This window comes from Lonchura striata, chromosome 1 (assembly GCF_050655825.1).
Source record: "Lonchura striata isolate lonStrDom1 chromosome 1, ASM5065582v1, whole genome shotgun sequence".
Lineage (NCBI taxonomy): Eukaryota > Metazoa > Chordata > Aves > Passeriformes > Estrildidae > Lonchura > Lonchura striata.
The window spans coordinates 85,216,847-85,239,342 of record NC_140703.1 but is presented as its reverse complement, the minus strand read 5'-3'; positions in this window follow the sequence as shown (position 1 = coordinate 85,239,342).

Sequence of the window (22,496 nt, the reverse complement as noted above, 5' to 3'; positions counted from 1 at the left end):
CTTTATCACACCATTATAAGTTGTTAATTGTCTTGGATGGTCTTCTTCAGTGTTATCTTTCCATTTCTTTTGAATTTTGGTTAGGTTTCTTTTGTCCTTGTGAGACTTGCTGGAATTAGACTGTGATGCATGTCTTGCTGGGCTGAGCCAGATTGTAGATGATAAATATCAAAGAAAAACAACCTGCAGCTGCTGGAAAATGCACTAAGACCCCTGTGATTGCAAAGACAAAACACTAGAAGGTCAAATGATGGAAAGGTTTCCAAGATATTCAGAAAGTAGGTTTCTGTAAGGGAAATGAAAATAAATTGCAGGGTGTGTTTGAAAGGTGAGATTTGGTTAGCTCATTACATAGAGAGATTGGTTGGAAGAGAATTCTCCATCTGGATTAGTTTTTGGTCACAGCAACTTGCTTTTGTATCCTGGATTGCTGGTCCTTGCTGGGCCTATTTGAAGTTATACATCTGGAAATTCTGCTTAATAATAACAACAGGTGAAAAATACCTAAGAAGCTTATATTGATCTCTACCTCCTTGAAGAATATATTTTAAAAATACAAAATAATTATTCTTATTTAAATTCTAAGAGCGGTAAGTGATTTTTTTTTATTTTTTTAAAGAATGTGTGCCAAGCTGATGAACAATATTAATTTAATTTAATTATATTCATGGCTTGCATAATTTTTGAAAATAAAAGTAAAGAAGGGAAAGGGGAAGGGGAAGGGGAAGGGGAAGGGGAAGGGGAAGGGGAAGGGGAAGGGGAAGGGGAAGGGGAAGGGGAAGGGGAAGGGGAAGGGGAAGGGGGAGGGGGAGGGGGAGGGGGAGGGAAAGGGAAGGGGAAGGGGAAGGGGAAGGGGAAGGGGAAGGGGAAGGGGAAGGGGAAGGGGAAGGGGGAGGGGAAGGGGGAGGGGGAGGGGAAGGGGAAGGGAAGGGAAGGGAAGGGAAGGGAAGGGAAGGGAAGGGAAGGGAAGGGAAGGGAAGGGAAGGGAAGGGAAGGGAAGGGAAGGGAAGGGAAGGGAAGGGAAGGGAAGGGAAGGGAAGGGAAGGGAAGGGAAGGGAAGGGAAGGGGGAAGTCTAAGCTTTCTTTCAGGGAAAGTACCTCAAAAGAGAGAAAAATTAAATGATAGTTCCTGGGTCTAGCTCCTTTGGTCTGAAGCAGTGAGGCTGGAAAAATCAGGGACAAGCTGGGAACACAGGTGACTGTGTTGCATGGAGGAGGATAACTGAGAAAGAAAAATGTTGCATAGGGGGAAATAGTGTAGAAAAAGAGAAGCAATGACAGGAAGGACCTGCAATCAGAATATGAGGAAGAGAGGGAAACAAAAGAGAAGAAGAACCTGATGAGAGACTGCAGTTCTGAAAACCTTATAATTAAGAAATTTGCTGATGTGTTCAGGCACCAGATGAAAGACTGATCTTCATCTTCACCTTAAAATCACATTGTCACATCTCTAGGATGTTCCACAATACATCCAGAGGTATGTTTAAGTTATTTGGTTATATTCAGCGCAATCTGATTCCACTAAGGTGGAATTTAACATTCCCCATAATAATGTGCCTGACAGTTCAACTTGATATATATGAATGAAACAGGTCTCCACTAATAAATGTTCAAAGTGTAGGTTTTTGGTGGAGAGTAAGAAAAAATATACACTGTATAACATTAATTGCATATCTCTCAAGCATGAAATTCTGATATATTATGACTTTTAAAAAATATATGACAATAATATATTGCATACATTTCAGAAGAAAATTATGTCTTTACCTTGAAAATCTACTTTCTCTGACAAGCTGATGTAATCATTTTAGTGAAGGACGAGCACTGCAGCGAGAAAACCTGCAAGTATTTGAAGGTTAGAAACGATGAACAAAAGGCTGAGGGTTTACTTTGCATGCAAATAAGTAATTCATCACAAATCCATAAACCAATTAGTAATGAACTAATGATATTGCTTAACAACTGTATTTTTGATTAACATATAAATAATTTAGGTGAGCATTTCTTTGGTCATGCCAGTTTCTGCTATTATTTACTAGCCTTGTCATGGCTGCTCTTAGATCACATGCCCCTTATAAAACATTTCCCAATCTATTGCAAGGATCAGTTTGTTTTAATGTGCTCAGTTAACACTGCTGGAGCTATTAACAAGCTTATTAGCATAATCCATTGTGATATATCATTGTATAAAAGTTCAGCTCCACAACTGAATGGGACTGGGAAATGGCTTTGAAGATTTTATGATACAATAACTATCCATTTGATAAGCAATTAAAAAGATATCCTGAGACACTAAGAGTGAAGACAATGACAACACGAAGAAAAGAGGAGGGGTCTGAGAGCAGAAGCTGCTGCCTGCTGTGGGAACCATATGAGTCGTGCTGCTCCTGCTCCTTAGCCAGCAATTGCACACTGCTGTTGGGCTCTAAAGCTTCAGTAACAAGCTGGGTCTGACTTTGTCTTTCTTTGCAAAGAAAAAAAGACCAAAGCAGTTTAAGGTTCAATATCTTCTGCAATCTCACCCATGATCAATTTCTTGACCTCTCAAAAGAACATTTTAATACACAGCTGAACATCTGATTTTATTTTGTCTCTTTGATTCTACTAAATTTCAAGTTCCTTTTCTTAGTTATTTGCATTATCCTTTGTGAACTTCTGCAGAAAAAAACAGAATAAAGTTACTGAACACATTCCCACACATTATTGTTCAAAACTCATTCTGTATAATATGGCTGTATTGACCTTTTAAGTATGAAATTCAATGAAAATAGCACTATCTCTATTGTGAAAAAAGTAGCTTTTTGAGATAGTGTTGCTTTCTCTGATATGCAATAGCTCTGATATGCTTGTACTTTGTTCAGCTTCGTTCTGATTTTCCAAGGATTATTTGACCAAAATTTCCATATAATAAGAAATATTCATGATATCATTCACCTAATAGAGAATTTTTTTCTAGGTTATTTCGATATCTTACATATATTAGCTTTTTCTTCCTCCTGATAAGGAATGGAATGGAAAGCTGGTTTCTGAAGGCAGTGTGATTTACTGTTTTGCACAGAAAATGGAGATTTAGTTTCCAATCTTACTAGCATTGCCAGTTTCTTAACCAAGTTTTTAAGACTGAGTTTACTTTTTTAAAACTGGTATCAAAATATAAAGCTTTTCAGAGTCTTTTGTTATTTTTGCATGAAAAGCTTTTACATCTTAAATGAAAGATGTCACATGGAATGTGATATCTAAGGACATAAGTTTTAAATAATTTTTCTTAAATCCCAAATCAAGTTGCTTCAAGAGGGGGGCATTATATTTTTAACTGTTTGAAATTTGATATATTTTTAAACAGTCTTAAGAGTTGTAAGACAACAGAAAGCATACCCAGACTGAATAATTTCTTGCCTAATAATTCTCCCCGTAAACCGAATTTTTGAAGGTAGACCCATGAGAAGGAGTCTGGTATTCTTGGGAAAACAGGTCAGAGAGATACACCCACTGCAGTCTTGTGACCAACCACATTTACAAACTACCTCAGAACAGGAAGGGTTAGAGTTTATTTTGGCATTTTCTTTCAAGTCATCTTCCTAGGACACATTTTTAAAGCTATTTTTGTTGAAAGTCTAAATTTTGGAGACTGAAAATTTAGACCAAAAATTGGCATGTTTTTAATAAAATGTGGCTTTATTTATGTTGTCTAAAGAACAAACACTATGATAAAATGTTCTTGCTGTCTAGGTGTGATAATCAGGCACATTTCCTCAGAGGAAGGCAAAACTAATTGTGGTAGATGGAATAGTGTTTTGCATTTAATGAATACAGAAAACATTCAAGGGAAAAAGTTGAACAGGGGATGGAATGCTTCCCTTTCTGATGATCAAAGTTGCTGACATAAAGGAGAATTAGCTGAATCTTTTCCAGGTTCTGGTTATTGATAGGTCCTGGGAGAGCTTCTTAGAGTTGTTCAGAGGTTGTTGAGGAAGAGCTGGCCTGAGACTCCCCTACTTGCATTGTTTTGCACCACTTTTGCATCATCTGAGAATTAGGAAAGCACAAAGATGAACTTAAGCCACCTTTGTCTGCTAGCTTGAAGTCTGGCACCCTCTGAGCCTCCCTGAAACCTGAGGACTCAGGCCTTATATATCTATTTGCTTGCCAAGAGATTGGATGATATATAAGGTGTCATCATTTTAAAGCGGGTTCAGACTCAAAACTGTGGGTTTCATTTGAGCGCGACGTGAAGTATCGTATACCTCTGGCCAAGGAACTGCAGCTCATTTAATAGATAAATTGAGATGAGAAAAATGGCACAATTTAAATATCAGCTATCAACAGGAATGGGGAGGGAGAGAGATAGAGAGAGAGAGAGAGAGAAAAGGAGTCCAGCTTCTTTTATTACAGCCTTAGTGCTTCAACAACAGGTAGCAGTATTACATATTCCCTTTCCACTTTAAAGCTTTGGTAATTTCCTTCCTCGTGTCGGGGCGATTTTATTCATTGTTTCCTTGCAGCAGTGATTGATGTTCTGAGCTGCTAATCTCTCTGAGTGATAACTATTTTCATGTAAGTCCATGAGTCTATGACACAGGCTGCTCGGCCAGGGCTACTGCTGACTACTTATTTTGTGCCTCATTTACATTTCAATCTTGGCCTCATGAATGTAAAACCTAGGCTGCAAATTAATAACAGGAAGAATATTAGACCGCTCCAGAGTGGGGGAACAATGCAAATCCACCAGAGCACAAGGCTTTACCATTGTGTTCCGGGAGGGACTCATTTATTGGCCGGCCGTGAATGACATTACAGAGAATGGCATATCCAGAGTGACACAAATTTATTTCTGTCCCCAGCGCTCCAGTATATTTTCATAGAATCAGGGGGCTATTTGTCTAGGGACAATTTAGTTTCCATGAAAAATTTAAATGGTTTCTGTGGAGATAGTGGAGTGAAATTTAATTTGTTTCTCATTTACTACAGCAGGTATGAAAAGGAGAAAAATTGGATGTCTGATGGGCTGAAATTGGTGCTGTCCCTCCCCACTATCCCCAAAAGGCCTGTGGGCCTATATCATAGAGATTGAGCAAGACTACCTCATCCCTCCCCTTAGAGAATGGTAACCTTAAACCAACTTACAGAAAACCTTTGGGGAGGCTGCCAATCACCCTGAAAACAACATTTCCATCGATCCCCTGTCTGTGTGATTTATGGCTTCATTTTACGGTAATTGAGAATTAGTGAGAAGATTAGCAAGGCTCAACACTTCACCTTGATATGCACACTAAGCACCGTAATTTGTCACTAAGGGATGTCGGACACTTTTTTAGTTACACGGGGTTCCCATCTAATTGAATTTGGAGATAACATGGAAATTAATTTGACACAGGAAAATTTTGAATACAGCCATTTCCTCTATTGTAATGCACAATACTGGGCTGCATTCAGGGGCAGCTATATTGATCCTGATCACTTTCAATTGTGGCCAGCTGAAGGATGGAATACACTAAATCTTATTTAAGCTCATATGAAAGCAGTTCATCTGCAGCAATCTGTGGCAGATAAAGAATATTACCTTTCATTTTGTCTGACTGCATCAAGATGAAGTTTTGAAAATTTACTTCTTGCAGCAAATATACCAAATGTCTAAAGTCAACAGTTACAATTCAATTACAGACCAGCTCTTGTGGGCTGTTTACAGGGTAATTTGCTACTTAGGCAGCAAATGAAAATACTAACTATACTCTCCATGCATAGAGAAGTTACAGCACATGGAGAAGCCCCTAGGAAAGACAAAGAAAAAAGATTCCAAACTTCTCAGCAATTTAAAATGCTCTACATTGGATTTCTCTTGTTATAGCTTGAGTGGTTTCATACACAATCATTTTTTGTTTGTTACTGAGCCATTTTGTAGGAAGTTTATTTTAACTTGGAGGCTTAGTGTCAGAGTCACAAAGAGGGGACATGGTACAGACTCATCATATCTGAGAGCTGCTCTACCACAGGACTTACCTGCATTTATATTTCTATATGATTCCAACTTTATTTCCTACAAATCGCTTTTATGCTGTACTTTATCCTTAAAATAAGGACTTGGTTTCAACAAACTCCTCAGAGAGATTATTTTTGGAGAAAGGTGCTTCCTGCTGAGAATAGTGGAAGCAGATCTTGGTACTTTATGCCAGAGGGATATTTATGGACATTCTTTACCAGACCATCTGGCTTGTTTTGTTCATATCTCTTTTAGTGATAATTGGCCTGAGATGAGCTGTAATCGAGATATATTATTCATTACATATTATTATTATGTGATGGATTTTAATCTGATCATCATTACATCGCTGTTTGGAAAGACTTTTGAGAGGTTTAATCGCAATAGTTTAAAGATGCTATTTATGCAGCCCTGTTCTGTAGTCATGGGAACATACCTGATTCTCTGAAGATTGAGGACATTCTTCAGTGCACAGGCATCAAGAGACAGTGCTTAATGGTCAGAGATACGTGGATGTGGTCAATAGGTCTAACCTGGAGTTCTCAAGATGTGGTCATACAACTCAGAAGAAATGCTATGCTGAAAGCATAGCAATGAAAAATGACGAATTCCCTGGAATTACTGATGGCACATGACATTTGTTGTCAGCACATTGACATCCCTTCAGTACTCCAGTCCCTGTAGCTATGTTATTTGGTCCCAGGAGTTTATCTGCAGGTAGTCTTGTGCAGGAGATGATGAGTACCAGAACTGCAAGAGGTTAAACTGTTAGAAGTTACCTTGTGATTTTTACTGATTTTATAGCTGAAAAAATTGGTCTCAAACTAGTAATTTGATGGATCTTATTAACAATGTGCATGCTGCATATGCAATTTTCTTATCACATTTTCATGAGTTTTCACGAATTTAATATTAAAGGGTGTTAACATGTCAGAAATATCACTACTATAATAAGCTTAAAGGAATTTGGATCATCTTAGCCATTAATTGCTTTCATATTTGGATACCTTCTGGACTATATTAGAGACATAGATTTGTCCAATACAATGAAAAATGTACTAACATAATAAAAAACTTAGTATTACAATAAAATATCCATACATTATTTTTATGTCAAGTTACAGCATCTAGAAAAAAAAATAGCCTTTTATTCCTCTCTGAATAGCAAGCAGTAAGGTATGATGTCATGGTTGTCTGTGTTTTTTCACTCCAGAGTTTTTTCACTGCCTGCAAATGTACTCACTTAAAGGTCTGTCCATTCCGAGACAAATTAGAGATTTCGTGCTATTGGGTCACAATTCCACAGATGTTTGCGTCTTTTCTGTTTAAGTCTGAAAAGCTGCAGTCACTTTTTTTCTCTAATGAAGAGAAAAGAGAAAGAGAGAAGAGAAGAGAAGAGAAGAGAAGAGAAGAGAAGAGAAGAGAAGAGAAGAGAAGAGAAGAGGAGAGAAGAAAAGAGAAGAGAAGAGAAGAGAAGAGAAGAGAAGAGAAGAGAAGAGAAGAGAAGAGAAGAGAAGAGAAGAGAAAGGCAAAGGAAAGGCAAAAAGAGGAAGAATAGAGAGAAAAATAATAAGGACGAGACAGAGCTAAAGTATGGAAAACTGAAAGAGTGAATGACTGAAAGAAAAGAAGTATGGAAAAAAGAAAGAATGAAAGAAGATGCCAGACCCGTGGGGATCACTGCAGTTTTGTCTGGAGTTAAAAATGTACATTGTATCTGAAGTCATATCACCTTAGGCTTTGATCTTAGTAGTTTTCAGAAATTGAAAACTAATACAAAGTTACATACAAAGGGATTCAAATTAATTGTACATATTTACTTTCAAAATGGCTATCCTCAACACCTTCACCTTGGTTTTGCTCTAAAACTGCAAGTGCTTCTATATCAGACACTGTCGTCTTTGATCATGAACTTCCCTGTGCCTTGATGGCTATAAATCTGCCTGTGGACCTCAGTGAGCATTTTGGTTCTAAGCATCACCAAAGCAAAGGAAAGGGACATTCTCTGTCATTTAACTCCCTTGAGAAATTTGACACAAGGTTTACTCTTAAAATGTAATGATGATTCATACTTTTGAAACACAGAATTTCAAATCAATTGAATTTCGAATCAATTGCTTAGTGTTCAAAACCTTCCCAGGAAGAAGGATTTCTGATCCCATTTTTGCCTTTGCCTGAAGAAATTAAATTCCAAATCACTTACACTTATCATGAGAGTGCATACTGGATGTTCTGTGCATGTGTACCTAAACATATTGAATGCATTATCCAGCCAAGAGAGATCAAACCTGAGTGTTTATATCACCTAGACTGGAAATGGATCCACAAGTAAGGAGAAAAGACTCCACTTTCATATGAAGTATTTTTGTTTTCTGTACCAGGTTCATTAGTTCTCCAAATAGGGTTTCCAATTTTTACAGCAATTAAGTAGTTTACATATATTTATCCATCTTCACTATAAAATTTTAATATTTGAAGCATAGCATGAGTCAATGTGGTTATCATCTATTCTGTGTCGAAATCTTCTTCCTTAAAGGAGAGTTGCCTTTGCGAGATACATTCAAAGGCTTTAAAAAGGTGCATGCATAACAGTGTTCTGCTTATTTTAGTAGGGATGATGCCATAAAAACATGCCTTGCCCTTGGAATGGAAAGTGATGAACTTTGCTATGGTGATTAGATCTCATTTCTTGGAGTTGGGATGGCTGCTAAGAATCTGCTAAAAAGTGGAAATGAGTGGTGTAGACACCCCCTTAATCTGACAACTTAAAGTTACATTTTCATTTTGGCCAGTGCCACCAAGAAACTTAGAGATAAGGAAAACTTCTTTAACTTAGATAATTTAAGTAAGCCTTTTGGAAGAAGCAGAGCACAGGAACATAACAGCTAATGCTGACAGTCTTGCTGTCAGGTGTAGACAAAGGGGAAAACTTTTAAACTAAAGGAGAAGAAATTTAGATCAGATATTAGGAAAAAAATCTTAGGGGTAAGTGAGGCACAGGAACAGGTTTCCCAGAGAAGCTGTGGATGCCCAATCCCTGAAATTTTCAAGACCAGGTTAGACAGGACCCTGAGCAACCTGGTCTAGTGAATGGTTTCCCTGCTCATGACAAGGGGTTTTGACTTAGATGAGCTTTAAGGTCCCTTCCAATCCAATCCTTCCTATGATTCTTTCTCAGCCAGTGTTTTTTAACTACTGTCTGTTGTTACAGGGTAGTAACAGCTGTAGTTACTGCTGTAGTCTAGTTGAGGAGTGCCATGGCTCTCCTGTGGTCCATTTTCCAGGTGAGGTGCAGTTCAGATAAATTACTATGAGTACTCTGATTTGAAAGCCAGATTCTCAATTCTGCTTGTACCTTTCTTGTCTCTGTGTTCTCAGCACCACCCAATGCCTTCTGGAGTTATAGCTAGTTATAAATAGAGCTCTCTTGTTCGGGCTCTGGACTATCTAGGTGATTGTTTTGTTACTATTTGTGATGAAGGAAAGGTAGATCTAGACATCACACCTAATGATTTATAATCCTGTAAGATGTTTTAAAGTTCACTGCAAGTTCTAGGGTAACATTTAAGTACAGATTCTGAACTATTTGGGGTTGAATGCAATCCACATGTAGCTAGGAAAAAATCTTTTTATTTCTATCAAAAATTTTCAATTGCTGAGGGGTCCACAATTTTTTCAAAAGTCTTGACTAAGTGTGTTTCATCTCTGCCATGAATAAACTGCCACAAGGGATTAAAATGAACAAAGGAACCACACACAACCTTGGCTGACTTTATTATAATTCTAGAATAAATTGACCTATATTTCTTTGCTGTTCTTCTGTTCTTTATGGTTTTGATTACTTAAATTAAAATGGAAAAGAACAGATATGTGATAATGAAAGATACTGAAGATGCTGGTGGAAGTGGAAATCCAACAGCCATATTGGTTTTCCAATTACAAGTTCAACAGAATGCAGTAAGGTTCAGTAATGGTCCTTCACAAATTGTGTGTTCTGAGAGCATCTTCAAGATTGCAAATGCTCTCTTGTGCACTTACTATCCTGATTTTCTCCAGTTTGGGCACTGTTTCAATGTCACTTAATGTCCCTGTTTGCTGGGTGACTTTTCTGAGAGAAAACAGAAGAGCAGAACCACCTAGACCATCCATTGCCAATGCAAATTGTTCAGAATTCAGACTGTAACTAAGTTGTGCTCCTCCTCTACCTGCAAAGAAATTTCCTGTTATTAAAAATTACTCTGCAACACTAAACTAAAGAATGACAATCCGTGAATCAGAATGAAAGAACAAAAGGGGCAGAAGTGGTAGAAAGCAATGATAATTAGAAAAAAGAAAAAAAACTTAGCATATCTCAGAACTACAGCAAAGCTAATGCAAAAAAAAGTGCTTTAAACAGAAGAAATTTGCATAAGGTGCTCCTTCAATATAATTATGAAATGGGATATTGTTTATCATCACAACTAAGGCTTTACCTACCTGGGCTAAAATGTATGGAAGGGCTGTACTTCTGTAATTACTGCATCTGCCCAGGAGCAAGCACTTCTAGGTCAGACATTGGTTTGAAAGCAGAAATGATCTATTATACTTGAGGCAATTTAGTTTCATCAGTTTCACTCCATTTCAGTAGATCAGACTTCCAAGGCTGTCTCAGGCCCCAGCACTGCAAAACAAAAGTCAGACCTGGCTTCCCACAAGGCACAAACTGGAGAGTCTCAGCCATCCAGGGCAGCAGAAAACCTGGGATTCTTCAAGGAGCCTGCTCTAAACTGGCTCCTGTCCTTCCCTCCCATGGCTATAATGCCACTTGCCAGAGAAGCTGGATGTTGCTTCTCTGTGAAGGGAAGGGAGTGGTAGGAAAGGGACATTCTGAGTAGTCTCTGTCTGCCTTTCCCTCTCTTCCACTTTCTGCTGTAGAGAATCTGGGTCAGTTATCTCTGCTCTACATGAGAGCAAAAGCTAATAGGAGGACTTGCTCCCCTTCAGAGAATTTCTCATATGAATGAGATACTTCAAGCAACAACTCAAATTACTGTGTTTTCAACAATTCAGATGAAAACAGGAATTAACTTGAAAACCTATTATTAACAAATGTTTTTCAATAGGTGATGCAAAGATGATGCAAACTTTCCCAATGACTCAAGTCTACAAGCCACCAAACTTCCATCCCTCATAAGTTGACTTTCAATGCTCCTCAGATTCAGACAGATGCTGATTCTTTGTTTCCCTGTGCTCTGCACCCTGGTTTTCTTAGGGATTATGAAGCAACCCTGTGCTTGATGGGAGCAGTCAGAGGGGGATGGGGCTGAGCAGCAGGAGAAAGTGTAACTGAGAGACTGATAGAGACATCCTGACAGCTGGAATGGGTCATCAAAAGATCCATCATGCCAGTAATTTGCAACAAATTTAACATACATCACTTTAGTCAGGCCACGCTGTATCTGTCTTGTCACAGCATCAGAGTGAATAACACTTAAATCGGGTGTCACCGTTGACCTCTCTGACCCTGGAATTGACACTGCTGTTTGAGCTTGGCCTGGCTGGCAGCAGATGTAGGGAAGATTAGTACAAAAGGTGGGGGTGTGCTAAAGGAGGGCAGAGCATAACAATACAGTTTAGCCAGGCAAACAAATGGTGTCTCTGGATTTTCTCCCAGTCCTGCTTTTCTTGATGAACCGTTGGTATTTAGACCTTCTTCCAGCACTCTTTAGGCACATTAACTGTGTGTATATTTTTCATTCTGGCTGATTTTATATGCATGCATGAATATACACATGTAATAAAATTTGTAGATACAAGGTGACCAGCTTGGAGATGGAAGTCTGTCATGGAGACTAATGAAGCAGGGTGCAAACAATAGCAAAACTAAATTCTTATCTTCTGTGTTTGAACTGAATGGATGCTGTGATTCTGTTGCTACTTCCAGCATCTCAGTGCAGACCTAGACCTTTAGGAAATTATGAAGCTTCACAAAAAAGTGTGTCTCATTTAGAGAGCAGGAGAGACCAAGACCCTCATCAAATCTCAGAATCTTGATGTCTTGAGACATGTTAAAAAACCTCCTTGATTATGCCATGGAGAATGAAGAGCCTCCCAGCAAGCACAGCCACTCCTGGAACTTGGGGGAATATTCTCCTGACGTCAAATCTGAAGACTGATTTAACTCAGAACTTATGAGCATGGCTCACCAGCCAGCTAAACGACATATTTTCATTCATCCAAGAGAAGCTGTTTCCCCCATTTTCAATCTTAATGAATACCTTCCATAGACTTCTATGGTTGTTTCTACAGACTAGCATGGAAATGACTACAAACCTGTTAATTCTCCCTGGTGCTAGAAACGAGACACCCTCCACAGCCAGACGGAGCCCACTGAGTCTGCTCAGCATTTACTTTTGAATCAGCACGTGATAGAATTACATGGTTTGTTTGCTCACCCGAAAGTGGCTTTAGAGCCACTCACCACACGTGTGCGAAGGATGCTGGGTGGGCTTTTCCCCTGCAGTTATTCAGCCTTCTAAACAAATATGTGGCTATGGGTTAAATTCAGATATTTTTTTTTCTTGAGGCATTGTACTTAAGTGGGTGACTTTTAATTAATGGATTTTGAATGGTAATATAAGAAGTTGTCTTTCAGCAGGTAATTGGAAGTTACAAAATGAATATGCACATGACTTGTATAATAGTTTGTTCTTTTTTTTCCCTCACAGTCTATTGATGTTTGGTATATTGGTTAAACTGATTTATCACATCACTAAATATCCCTCAACTGGAAGAACAAGAAGCTCTTTGATTATCCTGTATATCCTATAAGGTTCAAATTTAATGACTGTTTGAAGGTGGAAACATATCAAAAGTGACAGAAATAATAAGAAAATTATAAAAGTTTAGAAAAATTAATGGTTTATGTAAGGAAAAATATTTTTTGTTTGTTTTTGCATTATTGATTCTTTTAGGAAAGACTGATAGTAAAGCAGAAGGTATTTTACAGTTAGTCATCCGAAGTGTTAATCAGATTCTATTTGTCTTTATTACTCTCTGAATGTGAAGTTGACAGCCCAGACACCCACTGACATCACTGTGAGCACTTTGCCTGTCCTTCTCAGGAGCAGGACTGGGCTTTCAAGGATCTGAGTTAGACTGTCTAATTTAGAGCAAGGGCTACTGAGGGCAGATTATAAAATTATCTCTTTAGAAGGAATCATGTGTCAAAATTACTCATGTTTGCAGTCTTTTTATAATTAACAACTGAATTGATGTATCCTGTGTTTGAATTTCTGTCTTGCTTGGACAGAGAAAGGCAAATCACATTTTATTCAGGGTTCCTGGTATTTGAGAACTGAATGAAAGTGAATTTATTCCAGCAAGGTGAAGACCTATGCCCCATTGCCCAACTGTCCTATGGTGCACTGTGGAAGTGTATCTCAGAGGAGCTGGGGTCACACAAATGTGGGCATGAGGCACAAGTAAGTTCACATACAGTTCATAACCATGCATAGGAACTGGGCTTAGCCACAATTGGGAGTCAACTTGACTTTTAAATTTATTTTTTTTAATATGATCTGTTTGCATTCTACTTGAAACAGTTTCTTCCCTCATTATTTTTGATGTGAAAGGAGGAAGAAAAATAATATGTTTGACAAAGGACTTTTGATGTGTATATGTAGTGGTTTTGGGGTTTGCTAGTGGATCCAGCAGAGTCATGCTGTGGATCTGAAGGACAGTTTGAAACTTTCTCTAGACTCTAGTCAGCCTTGGGAGTGTATAACAGCTATTCAGGATAGGAGGTAGGAGGCAGACAGCACAGGTGCTAATCACAGGGTGTGTGATCCCCTTGGTGCCATCAGCTGCAGTAACCAGCCTAACTTACCTGTGTGAGCTCTGTGGCTTTTCAGTGATTTTTTTCTGGCCATCACTATATTTCTGTTACTAGGGGAAGTTGTTTGTTAAATTAGCTGTGAATACTCATGTTTGAAATATATGAGCACATAAATTTCTTTTTTCTCCAAGGGACACCAATCTTAGGTGTCCTAAGGCCTAAACATTTAAAATTCAAGTATAGGAACACAGCCAGAGTACCTAATGAAAATTGGGATTTATTTACTTTATATCACCTTTTTTTTCCTTTGGTGTAGTGTCCTTTACTGCATAAAATTTCATATAACAGGTTATGAGTTCTTCTCAGAGATGAACCACTCCATTGCTAGGCTTTATGGCCATTCTGCACAGAGGCAAGTTGAAAGTGACAGTATGAAACTTTTCCATTCCAAGCCCCATAACATACTCATATAACATTACATCAAGGAAACTATTCACTTTTGGGGGGAATATGTGTGTGGCTATGCTTTTTTTCAAGTGTGTTATTTAATATAAAGTTGTTAAAATAGATGATCCAATTCTTGTGGTAGCTGTACTCTTCTGGCCCAATGTGGGTAGAAGAGTGTTAAGGTATTAACAGCATCAGAGAATCATTCCTTCTACTAGACCAGGTAGCTCAAAGCCCCACCAAACCTGGCCTTTAACACTTTCAGAGAAGGGATACCCACAGCCTCTCTGGGAAACCTTTTCCAATGCCTCAATGCCTTCACAGTAAAGAATTTTTCCTTTATATCTTATCTAAACCTACCCTCTCTCAATATCCCTTGTATGCCCTTGTAAAAAGTCCATCTCCAACTTTCATGTGAACCCCCTTTAGGTACTAGAAGGCTGCTATGTCATCTCCCCAGAGCCTTCTCCTCCAGTCTGAAGAACTCCAACTCTCTCAGCCTGTCTTCACAGCAGAGGTGTTCCAGCCATCTGATCATCTTTGCGACACTCCTGGGCTTAGTCCAACAGGTCTGCCACCCTGTTTGGTCTGGTGGGTGTTAATACCCACATTCTTTACTGTTTTCACAGGAAATTAAACTGAAAAATTACAAAGGAGAATGATACTGAAACTGCGTGGAGAACCATGCAACTTTAGCTACACCTCATTCCACTCTCAAAATAGTTTACAGATCATTTTTTGGCTCTGAATTCATTCCCATGAGGTAATTTCATCCTTTATTTTCACACTTTAAAAATAAAAGAGACTGGGACTCTATCCCAGTCTCTTCCTCTCCTTTCTCCTTTACCAAAACAAAGCCACAGCCCTCTTCCGCTTAGAAACCTGAGATTTTTAGCAGCAGTACTTGACAGAAAAGGAAGCCAGCTTCACTTTCTCAAATGCATTTTGTGGTAATGCTCTTGGTAATGCCATGTGCATACCTGTAAGGGAGACAGCTCATGTGGGGAAGCACTTTTCCCTCTCCTCTCCTCTCCTCTCCTCTCCTCTCCTCTCCTCTCCTCTCCTCTCCTCTCCTCTCCTCTCCTCTCCTCTCCTCTCCTCTCCTCTCCTCTCCTCTCCTCTCCTCTCCTCTCCTCTCCTCTCCTCTCCTCTCCTCTCCTCTCCTCTCCTCTCCTCTCCTCTCCTCTCCTCTCCTCTCCTCTCCTCTCCTCTCCTCTCCTCTCCTCTCCTCTCCTCTCCTCTCCTCTCCTCTCCTCTCCTCTCCTCTCCTCTCCTCTCCTCTCCTCTCCTCTCCTCTCCTCTCCTCTCCTCTCCTCTCCTCTCCTCTCCTCTCCTCTCCTCTCCTCTCCTCTCTTCTCCTCTCCTCTCCTCTCGCAGGGAGAGGAGCACAGTGCGCTCCCACATTTCCCCTGTTCCTGGGGGAGTGTCAGTGCTACTCTTTGTGAGGGCAGCCTGTGGGCATGATGCTGGCACTGAGGTGATATCACACCAGTGATATTTCCACTCACAGCCACCAAAGGCGTTGGAACATCCTGCTCAACCCTTGGGAGGGAAGAACCACTGTGCAATTTCACGTGTTTGTTAAAGCCTCATCCTGAAGTCCTGAAGGTAGGCTGTTCCCATGAGCTTGACCTTCTCTAAATAGATGTGTCCCTTCTTTTGTTTTATTATTAGTTTAATGAGTCATCAGCTGCTTTTTTTTTTTTTTTTTTTTTTCAAAATTTTTGCTATGTATTTTTTAAAATCAGAAGCATGGAAACAACTGTCTTGCAGTGGTTTGTTCTCTGCCGCCCTTTTTTGAACTTTTCTGCCATGGGGACAAAAAAGATGGCAGTAAAATAATAATTTGCTCCAGATTTATATGCCTGTTTAAGCCTAAAATTAAAAGATTAAAAAATAATTTTATCTTGTCAAAGTCATAGACTTTATGCTTAAGTTTTCAAGAGTTTTAGATTTGAAGTTGTTAACCTTGCTGTTTAATCCCTGATTTATACTGACATGGATGAATCCCTAGCTTATAGTAATACTTCCATATTAAAAAATAATAAAGGTGTACTAAAACTCTTTCACAATAAGTTTTATTAGGTACATCAGGTTTTACCGTAGCATAGATATACAGTAGCATAGGTACATTGCAAACAACATCTTATAGTATCAGACAAAGAGAACCTTTTACAAACCCCATGTCTCTAATTTCATTTTAGAAAATTAGATACTAAGAATTTTGCATAAGATAACTGTATTACTGGGATGCAATTTGGCCCAGGTTTCTAGCTTTAGTGCATGTGGCTCCTTAATAAAAAGTGTCAGTTAAAATGAAAATACAGCTTGGGTAATTAAATTTAATTGGATCTTGTCACTTTAAATCCTCTTCGTTTTTGAGTGTTTTTACAGAATTGCAGCTTCTGGTTTGCTAATTTCTTTATTGCAAGCTGTGCTCTGAACCTGACTGTCCTATAATAAAGTGGGACCTTGTTTTTGTAGAGGGCTTTGAACCATGACTGTAATAACAAACAAAAGGAGGGTGGGAGCTGATTTATTGCCAAAAGAAAATATCTCCTTTATTTCTTACATCTTCAGATAGTGAAAAATCATGGTTCTTATTTTATTAACTCTTTAATTTTCTTGCCAGTTGATCACCATTTTGCACAAACTCTCACGAGTATTATAGTATGATGCTATGCCTGTGACAGGTAGCAGCAGCAATTATCATACTTTTTTATATTGGAGCTGTTTGGGCAAGCAATAGAGATTAGGTGAACTGCAGTATTCATATGTAGGTCAAGCAGGGTGCAGGCAGTGACAATGCAAATGATGTGTACTGCCTGCCAATAGCCACTGTGCAGATTTGCAGGGATCGCCTTCTCCAGGGGTGAGAGGTAATTCAGTTTCTTTATTACACATTGCACATGCACAGCATCCAAAGGCAAGGAAGATTTAGGTATAGGTGATGAAGCAAAAAAAAAATACTGGCACTACCAACAGACACATCATAAAAGTGATAAGTCTGTCACAATTTGTACAACTGCTAATGTCTGTATTTCAAATTAAAGCCAATTGAATGAATTTGTACACTTGGGTTTTATGTGGGAAATGCAGTATCATAGCATGCTTGATTACAAGACAGGTCACTTAAAGCCAACATCTCAGAACGATTAAAGATGTAAGACTGTCCTTCACAGCACAGTAGTGGTCCCCTGATTCTCTGCTAAAGCATATGGATATGATGTAATTACATTTTGCAAAGTGCTGGCAACACAAGTTTCTCAAACAGAACTTCCATACCAGTGTAGTCTCTACTGCTTATAACCTTTCCCAGAGGTGTGCCTCACATCTCACCAATACTCCTGGGATAAAATCTCTGCAACCAGACAGAAAGCTCTGTTCATTTGCCCACCCATGGGTGCCCAGGGTATTTGAGGTGCCTGAGAGTGTATGAGATTTTTGCACAGGGCCCTCAGAATGAGATTCAGAACTCAGATGAAGATCTGTCTTCACATATTGGTGTCTACATGGGAAACGTATTCCTAAGTGTGTATTTTAATTCATGAAGCTTTAGCATTTCATTCATCTGTCCACGGGCAATCATCTGGTGGCAGCTGGGATGTCCCAGTTTACCCCAGCTGACTGTTACTGCCTGGTCCAGAAGGGTGTAATGATCACATGTCCCTGTCTTATATCTATTACATCTGTTTTGATAATCCAGGAGAGTTCAGCTAGCACTAATTACCTACCCTGTTTAAGCAAGGTCTATGTTAAACCTAGGCCTAAAGATCCTATAGCTCCCTTGTGCTATAAAGGGAACTCATACTCAGTGACCTGTGAGAGGACACCTAAATTTAAGTATCTGTAGTTTGAAGCTATACAATTACTTTCAGATCAGCTCCTCACTTAGGAAAATCTCACACCTACCCTAGGAGCACCCTAGGAACACCTGGAGCATGGACACACGCCTCTTCACGTGCCCAGTCTCCCTCTTTGCTGTGTGGTGACCAGCTTGCTCCCCTGAGCAGCACCTGGCTAAGCTTCATGCTCCCTCATTTCTCTCTCACTCATGTGCTGCTTGTGCCCTAAGTAAGTCACCTTGTGCCAGGATGTCATGGCTTCCAGGGAGGTAACCCTCTCCTCACCTGCATGCATGGCTGCATTAGGACGTGAGAGCTGAAAGAGGCAACTGGAGACAGGAACAACTCACCCTCTCTGAAATAGGTGGTAATCGCCATTTTTAAAAGATCTGCTTTTTCCATTCATTAGAGTGGAACCTGGATGACTAGTTAGTAGAATTAATCTAAATTTTAGATTTCTAGATTGATGGAACTAAGATGAGGTGCATTCCATATCATCTGTGTCTCTATACCTTATTAATGGAGCCACAGAATTTTTATCTCCTTAAAGTTGTTCAGTTAGATCAAGGCAATAATAAAACACTCCAGTACTTAATTACAAGGATTAGATTCCCTATAAGAAAATGTCCTGTCTTGCTGTCATTGAAAATAGTGTCCAAACATCATGTCACTCTCAAAGAAGTCAGAATAAATTATTTCACACTGCTTTCTAGATTTTTAGTGTTTTATAATGTTAAGGGAGAGCATCAGTAAAGATAGCCTTGTTTTCATATGTACTTTTTTTCATCTTTTTTTTAGGGCTATTGTAAAGCAATCCACTACAAATATATATTTAAAGAGAGCACTTTATTTATACACAGAACAAATGAATGGATGGATAAAAGTAATATATGATTTCTTACAACCACTACTTAACCAGCATGACTCACCAGGTCTGCTAGTAAGTCTGGCTACTTGGTTTTTTTTTTGTCACATTTGGGCCTTGGGATCCATACTGAAATTGTAATTCATTTTGCAGATGAAATATCCTATCTTAATTTATTAGAATGATAGATGCAAGAAATAGTTCATGTGTTTGGTGTATATCAGACACAGAGAATGGACTGTACAAGCGTCTCTTGTAAATTGACTTTATTTTCCTTTTCTTTTTCGATTTTCAAATATTGAATCATTCACAATGGTGCGATTTTAAAAAATATTCAAGTTTCTGAGGTAAATGCTGGTAAGGGATTAATTTGTGCAATTTTACTTTCCTTTCTGCCAGAAACAGACAGACACATGAATTCCAATTAACTCTCATCAGGTTCTAAGCTCCAAGTTTATTTGGTACTGCTTGGAAAGTGCTATCTTGTATTTTTAAACTTTGGAAAACATTTCAGCTAGCTCCACTTCCTTTTCTAATGTAATAATTTTTACCAGACTTCACTGACACTTGCTGGGTATCTGTTTCACCTTGTTTATGGTTGAATATGTAGTGTCTATTTAAACCAGCAAATTAGCTTCTAAAAAAGGGAAAAATACTGTACCCCATAACCAGGAAGTTTGGTTATATAGATTAATCTGCTTTAACAGCTACAGTACTAGAATGAATGCTATCTGATTAATTTGCCTGTTTTAGTGAGCAACGTCTATTTTTCTGTAGTGATAAATGGCTTCTTAAGAATATAAGATAACAAATTTACAGATTTTTTTGTGGCTGGTATCTCTAGCTCTTTGATTTTTAAGGGTTTACAACAATATACTGCTAGATTTTTTCAACATAGTGAGAGTAATTACTTTAAATTTATGGATAATTTTTCTATTCAATCACTTTTGTCCTAAATAAGAAACCATCTGAATGACAGTCTAAAAATTGTGATAACAAATCTTACTTGACCTCTTCATCATCATACTTTAATACAGACTCTTAAGTGAACAGTTTTAGTATCTGATTGTTCAGCATTTGCACACATTATCATGAAACATTCAATTTCAGGAAAAGTCTCTGTTGGGAGTAGGGGGAACTCAATACATATATGCAAGTGATTATGTAATGCACTGTCTGAGATCCCAGGGGACAGTTGGTGACCCAGGTGTTTCCTTCTGGCCTTACGTTTTCATTTGGGCAAGCATCCTCTTTTGGGTCCAGCAATGCTGGATGTTACTATTTGTATAGCTCTTGGCGCTGCTTTTCTGTAGAACAGCTCCTGGCTTCTGCCAAGCAGGAATTCATGTGACAATCCACATTTTGCTGCAGGTTGTGTTTGCTTGAACAGACGGTTGTAGCATTTACAAGCTAGTCCCAGTGACCTTCCCTAAGTAAGTGAGGGAGAGCAAGCAGCTTGCAGGAAATGCTAACTATTTTCAGGATGGCTGAAAAGAGTGACCACCAACATTCTTCACTTCTGAACACTACTTTCTAAACTTTTCAATTAAAATAATTAGCTCCCATTCATGTAATTGGTGCCACTGACTTCTGTGGGACTACTACCACCTGTGAGAGTATCACTTAAAGGATCCTTTACTTTTCCTTCAAAAAGCTTCATAAGCTAGAGAGAAATTAGATCAGGTACTAGTTACCTCCTGATCTCCCTGATAGCTCTGACACTGGTAGAAAGAGTCTCTCTGCAAGTTCCCAGTGTTCTATTGCAGTACAAAGTAAATTTGCTGTACTGCTCCCATAGGCACACCTGTTTTCACAGCTTGAAAATGTACATAGCAGCCTCAATGCCAGCACAACCCTGCTGCTGGCTGTGTGATATTACCCAGAACTGAGAACTGTACTTGAATAGCCCATGATCTGAATGTTGCACAAGTGCTACAGGTTGTTCCTCACTTTGTGAGCTGACACAAAAGCAAACTGTGCACCTGCTTCGCTCAGATCACCTAAAGGCAAACGTCACTGTGTCCCACCAGCATTTTCCTGAATCAGGTCATCTGTTATTCTTTATCAAGGTTGCATCCAGTGGCAGCTGCCAAATGTAATTGGCAGGATGCACTTGCTGCATGCCAAAAGGACTAAATGCCCTGCTATGCTATATTGATATGGCTGGTGAAGGCATGAAACCCAGCTGGTTCTGCACCTCATGTGAGTATATCTTGAAAGGGTAATTTTGCATGACAAATATATTCCTTCAATCTTATCCTCTCTTGCCTGGGAAGAAAACTTATTAATTCCAGGTCATGATTATGATGTTTGGTCTCTGTCACACAGCAGTTTATGCAACTATTCTGTGTGCCCTTCTTTCTTAATATGTGCATCTCCTTAATAACTTTAGAAGCTCTAGACAATTTCAGTCATAGCTGGCAGGAGGGAAAATATCTGAGAGATACTAATTTCCTCAAAGTTTGAATAAAATAGCTATATACAGGAGAAAAATCTTTCCAGAGACACCACTGAGAGAAAAACTCAGTTCTTCTTAGACACCAGACTCTGAGCAAAAGAGTAATATTGTGAATATCTCAGCTGTAGGAAAAGCTCCGGTCAGCCTTTATAGCTAACTAATAGATCTGTTGTTTCACAAATCTGCAGGAATCTAGACTCTATTAGCTGTGTTGTTCACCAAATTATATCTTTCTGCATTACCCATCCACTACAAGAAACTTGTGTGTAAGTCACAATGTGATGACCTTATGTACTTTTGCAACCTATTTTCTCCAAAAAAAAACCCCAGTTTTACTGTGGTTTTTTTTTTTTTTTTTTTTTGTTTTTTTTTTTTTTTTTTGTACAATGGATGCTTTTTTTTGTGGTCCTTTTCTCCTTCTAACCACCTAAAAGATATTGGCTGGGTTAATGACCTTGTGGTCAGCCACCTGGAATAATTTCACAGGTCTGTGTATCTTCTCTGGCCCAGCAGTGTCATGCCAAGCACTTTTACAGATGAAGCACATAGAGATAGGTCCACGCACCTCTCAAGTGGCCAAGCAAACCCAGAAACCAAGACCAGTGTTCATTCTTTGACCCCTAAACTCAAAGGCTGGTAAGAAATAAAATGGATTCCAATGTGGGAATCTGGAGAGTAAGGACAAAATCCTGAAAAATAAAAGAGTTTTTAATGTTACACAGAATTCCCAATACTTTCAAAACAGCTGCAAACACGGCACATAGGGTGAGTGGCTTTAGGCTTATCTACCTGGGTGGAGCTGCACAGACCAGCGCAGCAGCCTGACCTGTGCTGACACAAACCCCAAGCTCAAGCTTGCATCTCCTTGGCTCTGGGTCTGAGTAAAGGACCAAGTCATGGCTTGGATCCTGCTGGGGCAACTCCAGAAAAAGAAAATTCTCCAGGCTGTCCCACGGGAGCAGATATTGTCTGGATATCTCCTGCACTGGCTGAGCCCACCTGCATCTGAGCTTCCTGCTAAGATCTACTATTGTTGGGCCTGCTCATATGCAGCTGTACAATTTAGAGGGCTTCTCTCAGGGAGGGAT